This window comes from Onthophagus taurus, chromosome 5, assembly GCF_036711975.1.
Source record: "Onthophagus taurus isolate NC chromosome 5, IU_Otau_3.0, whole genome shotgun sequence".
Lineage (NCBI taxonomy): Eukaryota > Metazoa > Arthropoda > Insecta > Coleoptera > Scarabaeidae > Onthophagus > Onthophagus taurus.
In genome coordinates this window covers 2,305,190-2,321,443 of record NC_091970.1, presented here as the reverse complement: position 1 = coordinate 2,321,443, position 16,254 = coordinate 2,305,190, and the positions used below count along the sequence as shown (strand labels likewise).

The 16,254-nt window shown below is 25.8% G+C and overlaps 1 protein-coding gene and 1 long non-coding RNA gene across 3 annotated transcripts in view; one reads left to right on the top strand and one right to left on the bottom strand.

Moving 5' to 3' along the window:
- The window catches only part of LOC111426529 (Tachykinin), a 32,970-nt gene that overhangs the window by 13,926 nt on the left and 2,790 nt on the right, over positions 1–16,254 (bottom strand). The window lies entirely within an intron of this gene.
- Positions 11,873–15,493, top strand: LOC139429881 (uncharacterized). 2 transcript variants are annotated; one of them, XR_011640472.1, is made up of 6 exons: positions 11,873–12,039; positions 12,251–12,418; positions 12,630–12,806; positions 12,885–12,994; positions 13,271–13,696; positions 13,795–14,000. It is a non-coding gene; the product is annotated as an uncharacterized lncRNA (long non-coding RNA). The 2 variants fall into 2 exon arrangements; XR_011640473.1 differs by lacking the exons at positions 12,885–12,994; positions 13,271–13,696; positions 13,795–14,000 and adding an exon at positions 14,467–15,493.

The window sequence follows — 16,254 nt, the reverse complement described above, 5'->3', positions numbered from 1 at the left end:
TTTTTTTAGTTCTATATAATCTAATGTTAGTTCTAGAGACAATAGAGACACATGTATTTTTATTGAACTAAAATTAGAACTAACACTACACCTAGAACTAGGAACAGTTCAAAGTCTAGTGTTAGTTCTAGTTTTGCACTAACACTATCACTAAATTAAGCTATGTTGCATTTTATGTAGGACAATGCAAGTGCATAGTAGTATCATAACTAGGGCACGGAACTTTTGTAACAAAACGATACGATTTTCCCCCTCCACTCGTTCTCAGCAAGAAAATCTTGATTAAAAGAACAACATACTATTCAGAGGGAAATTAAAATTTCAAGTTAGCAAAAAATTGTATTAACAAACACTGCTCCTGAAGTAATTCTAAACAAATTTTGTTAACAACATTTTTTGATTAAATCAACAATAAGGATATAACCTCAAAAATATTAATTTTTGTACCATACTGTTCAGTGGGAAATTAAAATTTCAAGTTAGAAAAAAATTGTTTTAACAAACACTGTTCCCGAAGCAATTCTTAACAAATATTGTTAAGAAAATTTTTTTATTTAATCAATAATTATGGAGATAACCTCAAAATAATATTTTTTCCGTTTTTATATATAATCACACTTAGATGCTTAATTAATAGAGATGTAAAATTTTTTTATTAAGATAATTGATTCAAAATCGAAATTGAAACAAATTTTATTTAAAACATTTTTTGATAAAAACAATAATTATTGAGATAATTAATTTTGATAGCATACTATTCAGAGGGAAATAAAAATTTTAAGTTAGCAAAAAATTTTATTAACAAACACTGCTCCTGAAGTAATTCTAAACAAATTTTGTTAACAACATTTTTTGATTAAATCAACAATAAGGATATAACCTCAAAAATATTAATTTTTGTACCATACTGTTCAGTGAGAAATTAAAATTTCAAGTTAGAAAAAAATTGTCTTAACAAACACTGTTCCAGAAGCAATTCTTAACAAATATTGTTAAAAAAAATTTTTTATTTAATCAATAATTAAGGAGATAACCTCAAAATAATAATTTTTCCGTTTTTATACATAATTACATTTAGACGCTTAATTAATAGAGATGTAAAAAATTTTTATTAAGATAATTGATTCAAAATCGAAATTGAAACAAATTTTATTTAAAAAATTTTTTGATAAAAACAATAATTATCGAGATAATTAATTTTGATAGCATACTATTCAGTGGGAAATTAAAATTTCAAGTTAACAAAAAATTGTATTAACAAACACTGCTCCTGAAGTAATTCTAAACAAATTTTGTTAACAACATTTTTTGATTAAATCAACAATAAGGATATAACCTCAAAAATATTAATTTTTGTACCATACTGTTCAGTGGGAAATTAAAATATCAAGTTAGAAAAAAATTGTTTCAACAAACACTGTTCCTGGTGTAATTCTTAAAAAATATTGTTAACAAAATTTTTTGATTTAATCAATAATTAAGGAGATAACCTCAAAATAATAATTTCTCCGTTTTTATACATAATTACATTTAGACGCTTAATTAATAGAGATGTAAAATTTTGTTATTAAGATAATTGATTCAAAATCGAAATTGAAACAAATTTTATTTAAAACATTTTTTGATAAAAACAATAATTATCGAGATAAGTAATTTTGATAGCATACTATTCAGAGGGAAATTAAAATTTCAAGTTAGCAAAAAATTGTATTGACAAACACTGCTCCTGAAGTAATTCTAAACAAATTTTGTTAACAACATTTTTTGATTAAATCAACAATAAGGATATAACCTCAAAAATATTAATTTTTGTACCATACTGTTCAGTGGGAAATTAAAATTTCAAGTTAGAAAAAAATTGTTTTAACAAACACTGTTCCCGAAGCAATTCTTAACAAATATTGTTAAGAAAATTTTTTGATTTAATCATTAATTAAGGAGATAACCTTAAAATAATAATTTTTTCATTTTTATACATAATTATACTTAGATGCTGAATTAATAGAGATGTAAAAATTTTTTATTAAGATAATTGATTCAAAATCGAAATTGAAACAAATTTTATTTAAAACATTTTTTGATAAAAACAATAATTATCGAGATAAGTAATTTTGATAGCATACTATTCAGAGGGAAATTAAAATTTCAAGTTAGCAAAAAATTGTATTGACAAACACTGCTCCTGAAGTAATTCTAAACAAATTTTGTTAACAACATTTTTTGATTAAATCAACAATAAGGATATAACCTCAAAAATATTAATTTTTGTACCATACTGTTCAGTGGGAAATTAAAATATCAAGTTAGAAAAAAATTGTTTCAACAAACACTGTTCCTGGTGTAATTCTTAAAAAATATTGTTAACAAAATTTTTTGATTTAATCAATAATTAAGGAGATAACCTCAAAATAATAATTTCTTCGTTTTTATACATAATTACATTTAGATGCTTAATTAAAAGAGATTTAAAAATTTTTTATTAAGATAATTGATTCAAAATCGAAATTCAAACAAATTTTATTTAAAACATTTTTTGATAAAAACAATAATTATCGAGATAATTAATTTTGATAGCATACTATTCAGAGGGAAATTAAAATTTCAAGTTAGCAAAAAATTGTATTAACAAACACTGCTCCTGAAGTAATTCTAAACAAATTTTGTTAACAACATTTTTTGATTAAATCAACAATAAGGATATAACCTCAAAAATATTAATTTTTGTACCATACTGTTCAGTGGGAAATTAAAATATCAAGTTAGAAAAAAATTGTTTCAACAAACACTGTTCCTGGTGTAATTCTTAAAAAATATTGTTAACAAAATTTTTTGATTTAATCAATAATTAAGGAGATAACCTCAAAATAATAATTTCTCCGTTTTTATACATAATTACATTTAGATGCTTAATTAAAAGAGATGTAAAAATTTTTTATTAAGATAATTGATTCAAAATCGAAATTGAAACAAATTTTATTTAAAACATTTTTTGATAAAAACAATAATTATCGAGATAATTAATTTTGATAGCATACTATTCAGAGGGAAATTAAAATTTCAAGTTAGCAAAAAATTGTATTAACAAACACTGCTCCTGAAGTAATTCTAAACAAATTTTGTTAACAACATTTTTTGATTAAATCAACAATAAGGATATAACCTCAAAAATATTAATTTTTGTACTATACTGTTCAGTGGGAAATTAAAATTTCAAGTTGGAAAAAATTGTTTTAACAAACACTGTTCCTGAAGCAATTCTTAACAAATATTGTTAAGAAAATTTTTTTATTTAATCAATAATTATGGAGATAACCTCAAAATAATATTTTTTCCGTTTTTATATATATTCACACTTCGATGCTTAATTAATAGAGATGTAAAATTTTTTTATTAAGATAATTGATTCAAAATCGAAATTGAAACAAATTTTATTTAAAACATTTTTTGATAAAAACAATAATTATTGAGATAATTACTTTTGATAGCATACTATTCAGAGGGAAATTAAAATTTTAAGTTAGCAAAAAATTTTATTAACAAACACTGTTCCTGAAGTAAATCTAAACAAATGTTGTTAATAAAAATTTTTGATTTGATCAATAATTAAGAACATAGCCTCAAAAAATTTTTATATATTTTGTATTGAGAAAATTGTTTTAGAATTTAATTTAGAACAACTTTTGTATGAAATTTTCTGCTGAGTGGAGGGGGTAAATTACAAAAGTTCCGTGCCCTAATCATAACTATGATCAGAAATCCTACAAATTTGACTTTGACAGATCATTTGACATTATCTTATAACCTCAAAAACATAAAAAAACTTTCCTAATTACTTATTATCTCGTTACGTTATAACAACGATCGTTTAAACGTTCGAAACGATGATAATAAAACACGATATTCTTGGACTATAAAGATGTAATCGATCCATATTTTTGATTTGCGCTTATTAAGATCATTTCTCTTTTCGAAATGGGACTCTAATCGGCCGCGCGTTTAATGGTAATCGTATAAAAGATGTAAAAGAGGAGATTTTCGCGCGGGGTTGTCACGAAAATCGATCGATTAACTATTAACGGCTTTGTTATTTTTTTTTTCATTTTTTTTTAATCACTCGATGGTTTTTGAAAACGAAAAATTTAAATATTGACTAGATGTCGATTCGAATGAAATTGAGTTCTAAAAAAAATGTTGGTAATTTAAAATTAACCGCGAAGTAAATATTAAATTAAATCTAAACCGCAAACGTGAAATGAAATAAATTTTGCGTCGCAATTTTAGTGGTTATTTTGCGATAACTTTGAAATTATAAAGTTTATAATTATTTATTGGGTGTGAAACCGTATCATTATTAAGTTTTGGAAATTTAATTAAAAATAAAATTAAAATAAAAGATGTTGTTTAAATAAAATGTATCCCAAAAGGGCTATTGATGTGGGGTTTTAAATTATTTTGGGATGAAATTGCTTGAAAGAACATTTCGAAAAGTACCAAGAGATTACGAACAGAAACGATGCCCTAAAACGCAGTCCCCAGTTGATTATAAATAAAACTTTCTAAATTTTCGTATATACTCGTATGTACTCGTTTTGAAAAGTGTTTACTAAAATTGTTTACCAATTTCTAAATTGATGACGAAAAGGAAAAAAGTTAAAAAATCCAAGCTGGTTAAAATTTAGATTAAACAACGCTTTGCAATTAAAATTATAAATCATTCAATGAATAAATTACATCGATTGTTGTGAAATGAATTGCACCAAACAACATAAAACACAAAAACCTCATTAATGTAGTATATAGTACATAACATTTTCCATGATCGCTAATTTATCAAAGATAATCATCCATTATTCATAAACATTACGAAAATGTGGGGTACTTTTTCATCAATCGACCGAATACATATTATTTGATGGTGTATTAGGAAATTATGAATACGATTATTAAAGTCTAAAGACGTCTTGTCGACATATTTGTCAACTTCATAAAAAATCCTTTAAAATGAGTCCAAACTCGACATATTTAACTTTAATATTAATGAAAATACAATCACTTCCGGTTTGAAACGTCAACGTCAATTTTGACATATTTGTCATCTTCATTACAAAACCTTTAAAATGAGTCCAAAGATGGCGCACTTATCTCAAAAAACAAAAAAGTTAGAATAAAAGACATTAAACCCGAAGTTAGCAACAATTTAATTTTTAAATATTAATACCAACCTTAATTTTTTATTTTTTTTTATGACAAATGTTAAGACATTTTATAAAAATTAAGAATATGTCATAATGACATTGACATTTCAAACCGGAAGTTGCTTATATCTCGAGTAATATTAAAGTTAAACGTATCATGTTTGGACTCATTTTAAAGGATTTTCCACGACGATTACAAATATGTCAAAATTGACGTTGACATTCTTAACCGGAAGTTAACCATAACTTCATTAATATTGAAGATAAATATGTCGTGTTTGTACTCATTTTAAAGGATTTTTAATGACGTTTACAAATATGTCAAAATTGAGGTTGACATTTTAAACTTGAAGTTAGTTATCATATAATAGACAAATGGATAACTTCATGGTGTTCTTTCATGATGTATTGTTTATTAAAAAACATTTAAAATTAGTCCAAATATGATGCACTTATCTCAAAAAACAAAGAAATTAGAATAAAAACCATTAAACCCGAAGTTAGCAACAATGAAGATAGCTATTTAATTTTTAAATATTAATACCAACCTTAATTTTTTTATTATATTTTTGTTTTTGTGACAAATATTAAGACATTTTATAAAAATTAAGAATATGTCAAAATGACGTTGACATTTCAAAGCGGAAGTTGCTTATATCTCGATTAATATTGGAATTAAATATAATATGTTTGGACTCATTTTAAAGGATTTTTCACGACGATTACAAATATGTCAAAATTGACGTTGACATTCTAAACCGGAAGTTGACCATAACTTCATTAATATTGAAGATAAATATGTCGTGTTTGTACTCATTTTAAAGGATTTTTAATGACGTTTACAAATATGTCAAAATTGAGGTTGACATTTTAAACCTGAAGTTAGTTATCATATAATACAAGTTTTATAACTGAAGTTAATCTAGTATTAGTCACTTTTCTTTTAGTGTTAGCCGTCTTGGGAGACGTGCGACTAAACCAGAATGTTTCTAGTTCTAGGTCTAGTGTTAGTTCTAGTTTTGCACTAGCACTATCACTAGAACTAACACAAGACCTAGAACTAGAATCATTTGAGTTTAGCCGCACGTCTCTAAAGACGGCTATTTTAACACTAGACACTATTTGGGTTAAAAAATAATAACGATTTTTTGATAAATATTGAAATGATTTCATTTGATACCAAACACGATATGTTCACGTTAAAAAATAAAAAAGTTATCTGTCAAATGTCAAATAATCGCCATGTTTTTTGTTAAAAATTAAGATATCTGGATAACGGTTTGAGATAAATGAGTCGAGTTCGGATTCATCTTAAAAGATTTTTAATTTTCTACCCATTAATGTTAAAAAAAGAACAGCTTTATAACTAAAAAAAAAATCTAAATTGATCCTTAATAAAAAACAAATACTACTTCATCCGACTAATCCAAAAAATTAGGTTATGTCCGACTACTAGGTTTTTAAGAATCAAATGATTTTAAACGATTTAGAATGAATTTAAGGAAATGTGTGTTATATAAACAATTTTTACTTTTAAATCACTCTGTATATAAAGTTTTTAAAAAATACGTTCGTTCAACTTTTGATGTGTTTGACGTGATAAAGCCGTGATTTACACTCGTGTAACGTCCAATTTGACGTATACGGTCGTATCTTTTCCGAGAGCCTTGTATTTTTTTTTACAACGGTGACAAATTACAGTTAGAGATGGAGATTTTATTTTTTGAATAAATTCGTAAACGAATTTTACCTTAAAATCGATAATTTAGTAAGTAGGTAATTTAGTAGTTACATTTTCAGATTGTAAATGAAATTTATTACCCGGAATTGAATTAATATCATTGTACAATTTCCCCTTAATTACTAAATTGAAAACCTATAAAATATACCACACCGTATTAACGATTATTATTTCGCATAATGTATGTTTAACTCATTTTATATCATATTAATCTAAAATTTACATCGAATAATCATATTAAAATTAATCCGATTGATATTTATTTATTTATTTTTTGTAAAATGGTAATTTAGAAGTAAATATATGGTTTAATTTTAAATTGGAAATTTTAATAGATAACAATAAAATTGTAAATTTCCTTTTATCTTAATCTAATTGATGATTCCACCTCTAAAAATAAATTTTCAGTGAAACACCTTGATTGCCACGTCCCAATTAATTCATTTACATTGATCAAATGACCGGAACCCGTATCCAATAATTAATCATTGTGATTTAATCAACGATCATTAAAAATTGTAGGTTTTGGACCCCTTTCCATCTCCCCTTCCTTGTCTCCTTTCGAAACCTCCGAATCCCGGGGTATTCATTACAATCAATTAGCGGGTTCTGTATCCCGAAACGGCCCACTATAATTTACTAATTAAGGAACATCCTGATGTTAGTTTATATTTCTAAATCAATTTTCTTTCATTATTTCCGAAGAAAATAAATACATCGAATATTGAAAAGGTTCAAATTTTAATTTAAAATATACAAAGTGACAAACTTTATATATTTTGTAATAAACTTTATATTACTCTTCACTTTATATTGAAATTTGTTGCCCTTTTCATCTTTTATTAAAAGTGAGATTGAGTGTAACTCAATATTACGCAACATGTAGTTGCAGTAGTTTAATCTATTAGGGTGACGCGAAAGTAATGTTGGTTTAAAACAAGATGCTAATTTGTTGTATATTTTTATTGACGTAAAAGTTAAACTAACACTAGGCCTAGAAATTCAGAAAATTTTTTTAGTTGTAAAGCTGTACTTTTTTTAGCAGTAATAGATAGAAAATTAAAAATCTTTTAAAATGAACCCAAACTCGACTTATTTATCTCTAACCGTTATCGAGATATCTTAATTTTTAACAAAAAAAAATGGCGATTATTTCATATTTGACAGTTTCTAACCTAACTTTTTTATTTTTAACCTAAATATATCGTGTTTGGTATCAAATTAAAGCATTTTCGATTCTTATTAAGATCATTTTAATATTTATCAAAAAATCGTTATATTTAATTTTGACATTTGACAATTTTCTAACCTAACTTTTTTATTTTTAACCTAAATATATCATTTTGATATCAAATGAAAGCATTTTCGATTTTTATAAAGATCATTTCAATATTTATCAAAAAATCGTTATATTTAATTTTGACATTTGACAATTTTCTAACCTAACTTTTTTATTTGTTAATCCAAATATATCATGTTTGGTATCAAATTAAAGCATTTTGGATTCTTATTAAGATCATTTTAACATTTATCAAAAAATCGTTATATTTAATTTTGACATTTGACAGTTTTTAACCTAACTTTTTTATTTTTTAACCCAATTATATCATATTTGGTATCAAATTAAAGCATTTTGGATTCTTATTGAGATCATTTCAATATTTATCAAAAAATCGTTATATTTAATTTTGACATTTGACAGTTTCTAACCTAACTTTTTTATTTTTTTACCCAAATATATCATGTTTGGTATCAAATTAAAGCATTTTCGATTCTTATTAAGATCATTTTAATATTTATCAAAAAATCGTTATATTTAATTTTGACATTTGACAGTTTTTAACCTAACTTTTTTATTTTTTAACCCAATTATATCATGTTTGGTATCAAATGAAAGCATGTTGGATTCTTATTAAGATCATTTTAACATTTATCAAAAAATCGTTATATTTAATTTTGACATTTGACAATTTTCTAACCTAACTTTTTTATTTGTTAATCCAAATATATCGTGTTTGGTATCAAATTAAAGCATTCGATTCTTCATTTTAATATTTATCAAAAAATCGTTATATTTAATTTTGACATTTGACAATTTTTAACCTAACTTTTTTATTTGTTAATCCAAATATATCATGTTTGGTATCAAATTAAAGCATTTTGGATTCTTATTAAGATCATTTCAATATTTATCAAAAAATCGTTATATTTAATTTTGACATTTGACAGTTTTTAACCTAACTTTTTTATTTTTTAACCCAATTATATCATATTTGGTATCAAATTAAAGCATTTTGGATTCCTATTAAGATCATTTCAATATTTATCAAAAAATCGTTATATTTAATTTTGACATTTGACAGTTTTTAACCTAACTTTTTTATTTTTTAACCCAATTATATCATGTTTGGTATCAAATGAAAGCATGTTGGATTCTTATTAAGATCATTTTAACATTTATCAAAAAATCGTTATATTTAATTTTGACATTTGACAGTTTTTAACCTAACTTTTTTATTTTTTAACCCAATTATATCATATTTGGTATCAAATTAAAGCATTTTGGATTCCTATTAAGATCATTTCAATATTTATCAAAAAATCGTTATATTTAATTTTGACATTTGACAGCTTCTAACCTAACTTTTTTTTTATCCCAAATATATCATGTTTGGTATCAAATTAAAGCATTTTCGATTCCTATTAAGATCATTTCAATATTAATTATCAAAAAAATCGTTATATTTAATATTGATGTTTGACATTATCAAACCTAACTTTTTTATTTTTAACCTAAATAGTGTCTAGTGTTATTTCTAGTTTTAATTGTTGTTTAGCGTATTATTGTATATTTTTATTGGACTAACACTAAAGTTAGAACTAGATGTACTATTTCTGAGAGACGATTTCTGACAGCTTCAGAGTGTTTAATGTAAATTTGAGTCAACTTATTTTGATGTGATTTTAAGAGAATGTCCTTTTAGTAACAGCATTTTTTCATTTAATCTCGCAAATATCAATTAAAACGTATGTAATCGTATATGTTGTTGAGATATTCGTACACGTGCGTACGCCCCGTGCCTCGATACCCAGCTGAGAAGTTGCATTTAAAATTTATTATCTCAAACTGTCGCTGTGCCACGTGTTAACACGTATCCTGTTCGTATTTCACCTCGTTTTCCGCGATTCACTTTAAATCAAACGCACTGCGAGAAAAATGAAAATACTAAAAATAATTAACTTTAACTTTTTCAATCTATTTTTTTTTCGTTATAAATCGTTGCGATTAGAGACCACCACCAGAGGGGCGATTCAGGTTATTTTTAAATCGATGGGAAATGAGGTTGCAGTTTTATTAATGCCGTCAATTCAGTTTTACATCGCGCTTTCGTTCTTCCAATGCATCCACCACATTCTATATCTATGTAGACCCTAAAAGCACTTTATCTTTCAAAATAACTGCGATCATCCATAAACTATAAATCCATCAAACCAAAATTAATCAATTCTTTTTTTAGGTTAGAATAAAATTGGACGAAACTTTATTTCTTTATGACTTTAATAAATTCTTTTCACATCTTCGCACTTTATTTAAATTGTTTATTGCTTCTAATTCGGTTCTAGTATTCGGGACACGTTTAACACTCGACGATAAGGAAAGGTTTCACCTTTCATCCGGTTCATTTCGCTTTTTTTTGGAAAATGGAGATTGAAAGATCAGAAAGGGCGGGTTCCCTTTAATCTTTTAATCTTTATTTTGTAGCTCACCTGAGTAATAACCGCACTGTTGTGGACGGGCTTTAACACAAAAATTGCAAAAAAAATTGGACAGAGAAAAGATGGAAAAAGGGGATGAAGATAAAATGCTTATCCGGCCGATTTAATGATTTAATTGACTTATCTTAGTCTTCCCTGCTTTAATAAACACAGAATTAAATGAAATTATAGTTCGGTTTACAAAGTTAATACAAAAAAAGGAAAAATGCTTTAGGTACAATAGTAGAAAAGCTTTTTCTCTTTTCTAACCGCAAGCTTTATGTGTTCGGGTATTGTGACGGAACTTTATCTAAAATTGCGGATCTCTTTTTAATTATTTCGAGTTCTTAATAACAAAAAAAAACATCAAGATGCTTTTATACCATTCTTTTTCTATTAAATTTCATTTTTGTTAGGTTATGTTGAAATAAATTAAGTTGCCGGATTGGCGTTGCTAAGCAACCAAGTACATTTCGACGATAATAAAGATAATGTCAAAAGCATTTCAGGTTTTTGAGTGAAATCAAATGATTTTAAACGATTTTAAGGATATTTTTAACTAATTTAAATTGGATTCTTACTAAATATTAAGGTATTTATTACAATTTTAATCGTTTTAAACGATCTTAACCTCACAGCAAAACCGCATTGAGAAATTTCTGTTTTTTTAAGCGATTTTAAGGTTAAAAGCTGTTAAATTTTCTTAATTAAAAATAAAATCGAGGTGATTTAAGATCTAGTTTAACCCAATAAATAATTATTTAATTTCATAAATAATTTTTGTTTGGTTACATATAGAGTAAAAAATTTAGGTTGCCGGATAGCCGTTGCTAAGCAACCAAGTAGATTTCAATGATTATAAAGAAAGTGTCAAAAGTGTTTCAAGGTTTTTGAGTGAAATCAAATTTGAAATGAATTTAAAGAAATTTTTAACCAAATCAAATTGGATTTTGACTAAATTTTAAGGTATTTATTACAATTTTAATCGTTTTAAGTGATCTTAACCTCACAGCAAAACCGTATTGAGAAATTTCTATTTTTTAAGCGGTTTTAAGGTTAAAAGCTGTTAAATTCTCTTAATTAAAAATAAAATCGATGTGATTTAAGATCTAGTTTAACCCAATAAATAATTATTTTGTTATTTAATTCCATAAATAATTTTTGTTTGGTTACATTTAGAGTAAAAGATTTAGGTTGCCGGATTGCCGTTGCTAAGCAACCAAGTAGATTTCAATGATTATAAAGAAAGTGTCAAAAGTGTTTCAAGGTTTTTGAGTGAAATCAAATTTAAAATGAATTTAAAGAAATTTTTAACCAAATCAAATTGGATTTTGACTAAATTTTAAGGTATTTATTACAATTTTAATCGTTTTAAGATCTTAACCTCACAGCAAAACCGCATTGAGAAATTTCTATTTTTTAAGCGGTTTTAAGGTTAAAAGCTGTTAAATTCTCTTAATTAAAAATAAAATCGATGTGATTTAAGATCTAGTTTAACCCAATAAATAATTATTTTGTTATTTAAGTCCATAAATAATTTTTGTTTGGTTACATTTAGAGTAAAAGATTTAGGTTGCCGGATTGCCGTTGCTAGGCAACCAAGTAGATTTCAATGATTATAAAGAAAGTGTCAAAAGTGTTTCAAGGTTTTTGAGTGAAATCAAATTTAAAATGAATTTAAAGAAATTTTTAACCAAATCAAATTGGATTTTGACTAAATTTTAAGGTATTTATTACAATTTTAATCGTTTTAAGATCTTAACCTCACAGCAAAACCGCATTGAAAAATTTCTATTTTTTAAACGGTTTTAAGGTTAAAAGCTGTTAAATTCTCTTAATTAAAAATAAAATCGATGTGATTTAAGATCTAGTTTAACCCAATAAATAATTATTTTGTTATTTAATTCCATAAATAATTTTTGTTTGGTTACATTTAGAGTAAAAGATTTAGGTTGCCGGATTGCCGTTGCTAAGCAACCAAGTAGATTTCAACGATTATAAAGTGTCAAAAGCGTTTCAAGGTTTTTGAGTGAAATCAAAGCATTTTAAACGATTTAAAATGAATTTAAGGAAATTTTTAACTAATTCAAATTGGATTTTGACTAAATTTTAAGGTATTTATTACAATTTTATTTTTTTAATCGTTTTAAGCAATCCTAACCTCACATTATGAAATTATTCTTTATTACCAGTAAAATTTTCGGTTACGGAGTCGATAAATTAAGAGTTTCGAATAATTAAATCGAACAAGAAGAAAAATCGAGCAGTTTCAATCACGTCTGAAAATAAAATGTAAGATAAAGTAAGTAAAAGTAAAAAAAAGAGAAAGAAAAATGTGGAAATATCGTTTTATTACGCAAATGAAATTCAATTGAATAACTTAAAGTGTCTCGCCTCACACTAAAACAAGCAAAAAATTTTATTAAAATGGAAATTTTTTTAAAAAACCATAAAAAATTAATAAACTCCTTCTCATTTACGTTTCCAAAAATTATTATTAAAAAGTTATCGTGAAAAATATTAATATATTTTTCCTTTTTAAAATTCGTACGTCATTGAATTACATTTTTTTTTTAAGATTGCGTGTTATTCAAATTTTACAAACTGGATACTAAATGTAAAAGAGAACCTGCACGAACACGCACAACGAAGCTGCTAACCGTAGCGCAAAATACAAAGAAAATGCCAATCAAACTCTTTAATAGTTGCCGAGAGTTTTTGAAGTTGTGGTCGCTCGATTTATTTTCTACGATTTGTTTTCACGTCCTTGACTTCCAATAATCATTACACAAGTTAAAGAAGAAACAATCATAAAGTAATAAATCGAAAATTGATTTTATAAACTTTATTTAATTTATATTAAATCCTCAAAATCTTGTTAATCTTTATCGATAAAAAAAAATCTGTAATTAAATGGTTTAATATGCCAACACAAGCTCACGCCACCGATTAAAACTCTAGATTTCTTTACGTTTTCATATCGATTTTAACAATTCACTACTAAGTAAGTGTAAAGCATTTTCTTATAAACAAAAAGATTTTTTATTTATTCCATTTCAAAGATAAAAATCTGTTTTTACGTTTTGTTTGTTTAAATTCCAGATGCACCTGTGCAAACGTATCGAAAAATTCCATTTTTCACGGTTTGAATTGTAAATACGAGACCTGAAAAATATTTGACTTAGAAATTGTGGAGTTACATTTTCCGCTACTTTACTGGGATCAACAAAAATCCTTTTGCTCTCGAGATAAATACACACTGATTACGCTGTTCTTTATTTACGTTACAATAAATTTAAAAAAATTTATGTATAAAGAAAATTCAAATCAAAATTTGAAAATTAAGGTTTTAGAGAAAAATCGTTGAAATTGTATTCCCGGGCGGTGCACACGTGTTGGTCGCTAACAGGATTGTCGTCGGGAACCGGCGAAACAAAAAGCAGGAACGGCGGCTCGGTGTTGTAACGTTCTGAAGAACACGGGTATTTCCCGTTTGCTTGTTTCCTGTTGTAACGCGGTTTTTAATTTACAACTCTCTTTACCGACACAATGTAACAATAAAAAGAATCCGAATGCGAACTAACCAGAAGAGATTTTCGCTTGAAACCGTCACGGTTGGAATCTTTTGGATATAATTAAGGAAAAAGAAATTAATCTCTCCTTCACACATTCTTTCTTTTTGTATTATTCACCAGGATATTGGTTACTTTAAAAATTAAGAATAAATCATATCTCAGTTATTTTATATTTATTAAAAATATTTTTATTTTTTAGTTACAACGATGGAAATTATGGATAGCTCCACTAAAATTACTAATTTATTAAGATGTGAACCAAGACATGAAGATTTATATCTATAAAAACGGATAAGAGGAATTTCGTTATTAACTGAGAAAATGACTCCCTTGGGAATTGACCACATTGAAATAATAGTTTTTGATAACACCCCCTACGAATCCAGAGAGAATGCTCTAAATGTAAAAGATCAAACAATCAAATGGTCTGGCAGATCACAGCCAGTCTGGGAGGCGGGTTGACTATTAAATGCTCTCACCTCTCCTATGATTTGCCAGATTTGCTCTCCTTGATGATAGCTAACTACAACGTTGAGCGAAGTATAAAACGATGTTAATAGATATCACGAAAAATTTTTTTGGAATGAACAACGATATTAACGAAAGTCAATATTGACGGAGGCGAGGAATCATGTTGTAAATTATAACATACGAAGTTGAGGGAGGCTAGAGATGATGTTGGGAGATGCTTGAGACTATATTGAAGAAAATTGAGACAAATATTGATGAAGGGTAGCAATAATCTTAAAAGTTGTCTTAGACAATATTAAGGAAAGCTAGGAATTATATTGAGGTATACAATAAACGATATGGAACGAACCCAGGGACAACGTTAAATGTCAATGGCGAAATTGAGGAAGAGCAAAAATATGTTATGATGTCATCGAGATAGGTCAAGGACGATGTCATAGACAGTATTGAAAGAAAGATATTATAGATTCCAGAATACATATTTAGGAGCATTTTAAAAATAAAACCAAAAAGATTAAAGGTCTAATTTAACCCAATAAATAATTATTTTGTTATTTAATTTCATAAATAATTTTTGTTTGGTTACATTTAGAGTAAAAAATTTAGGTTGCCGGATTGCCGTTGCTAAGCAACCAAGTAGATTTCAACGATTATAAAGAAAGTGTCAAAAATATTTCAAGGTTTTTGAGTGAAATCAAAGAATTTTAAACGATTTAAAATGATTTTAAGAAAATTTTTAACTAATTCAAATTGGATTTTGACTAAATTTTAAGGTATTTATTACAATTTTAATCATTTTAAGCGATTTTAACCTCACAGCAAAACCGCATTGAAAAATTTCTATTTTTTAAGCGATTTTAAGGTTAAAAACTGTTAAATTTTCTTAATTAAAAATAAAATCAACATGATTTAAGATCTAGTTTAATCCAATAAATAATTATTTTGTTATTTAATTTCATAAATAATTTTTGTTTGGTTACATTTAGAGTAAAAAATTTAGGTTGCCGGATTGCCGTTGCTTAGCAACCAAGTAGATTTCAACGATTATAAAGAAAGTGTCAAAAATGTTTCAAGGTTTTTGAGTGAAATCAAAGGATTTTAAACGATTTAAAATGAATTTAAGAAAATTTGACTAAATTTTAAGGTATTTATTACAATTTTAATCGTTTTAAGCTATTTTAACCTCACAGCAAAACCGCATTGAAAAATTTCTATTTTTTAAGCGATTTTAAGGTTAAAAACTGTTAAATTTTCTTAATTAAAAATAAAATCAACATGATTTAAGATCTAGTTTAATCCAATAAATAATTATTTTGTTATTTAATTTCATAAATAATTTTTGTTTGGTTACATTTAGAGTAAAAAATTTAGGTTGCCGGATTGCCGTTGCTTAGCAACCAAGTAGATTTCAACGATTATAAAGAATGTGTCAAAAATGTTTCAAGGTTTTTGAGTGAAATCAAAGGATTTTAAACGATTTAAAATGAATTTAAGAAAATTTTTAACTAATTCAAAT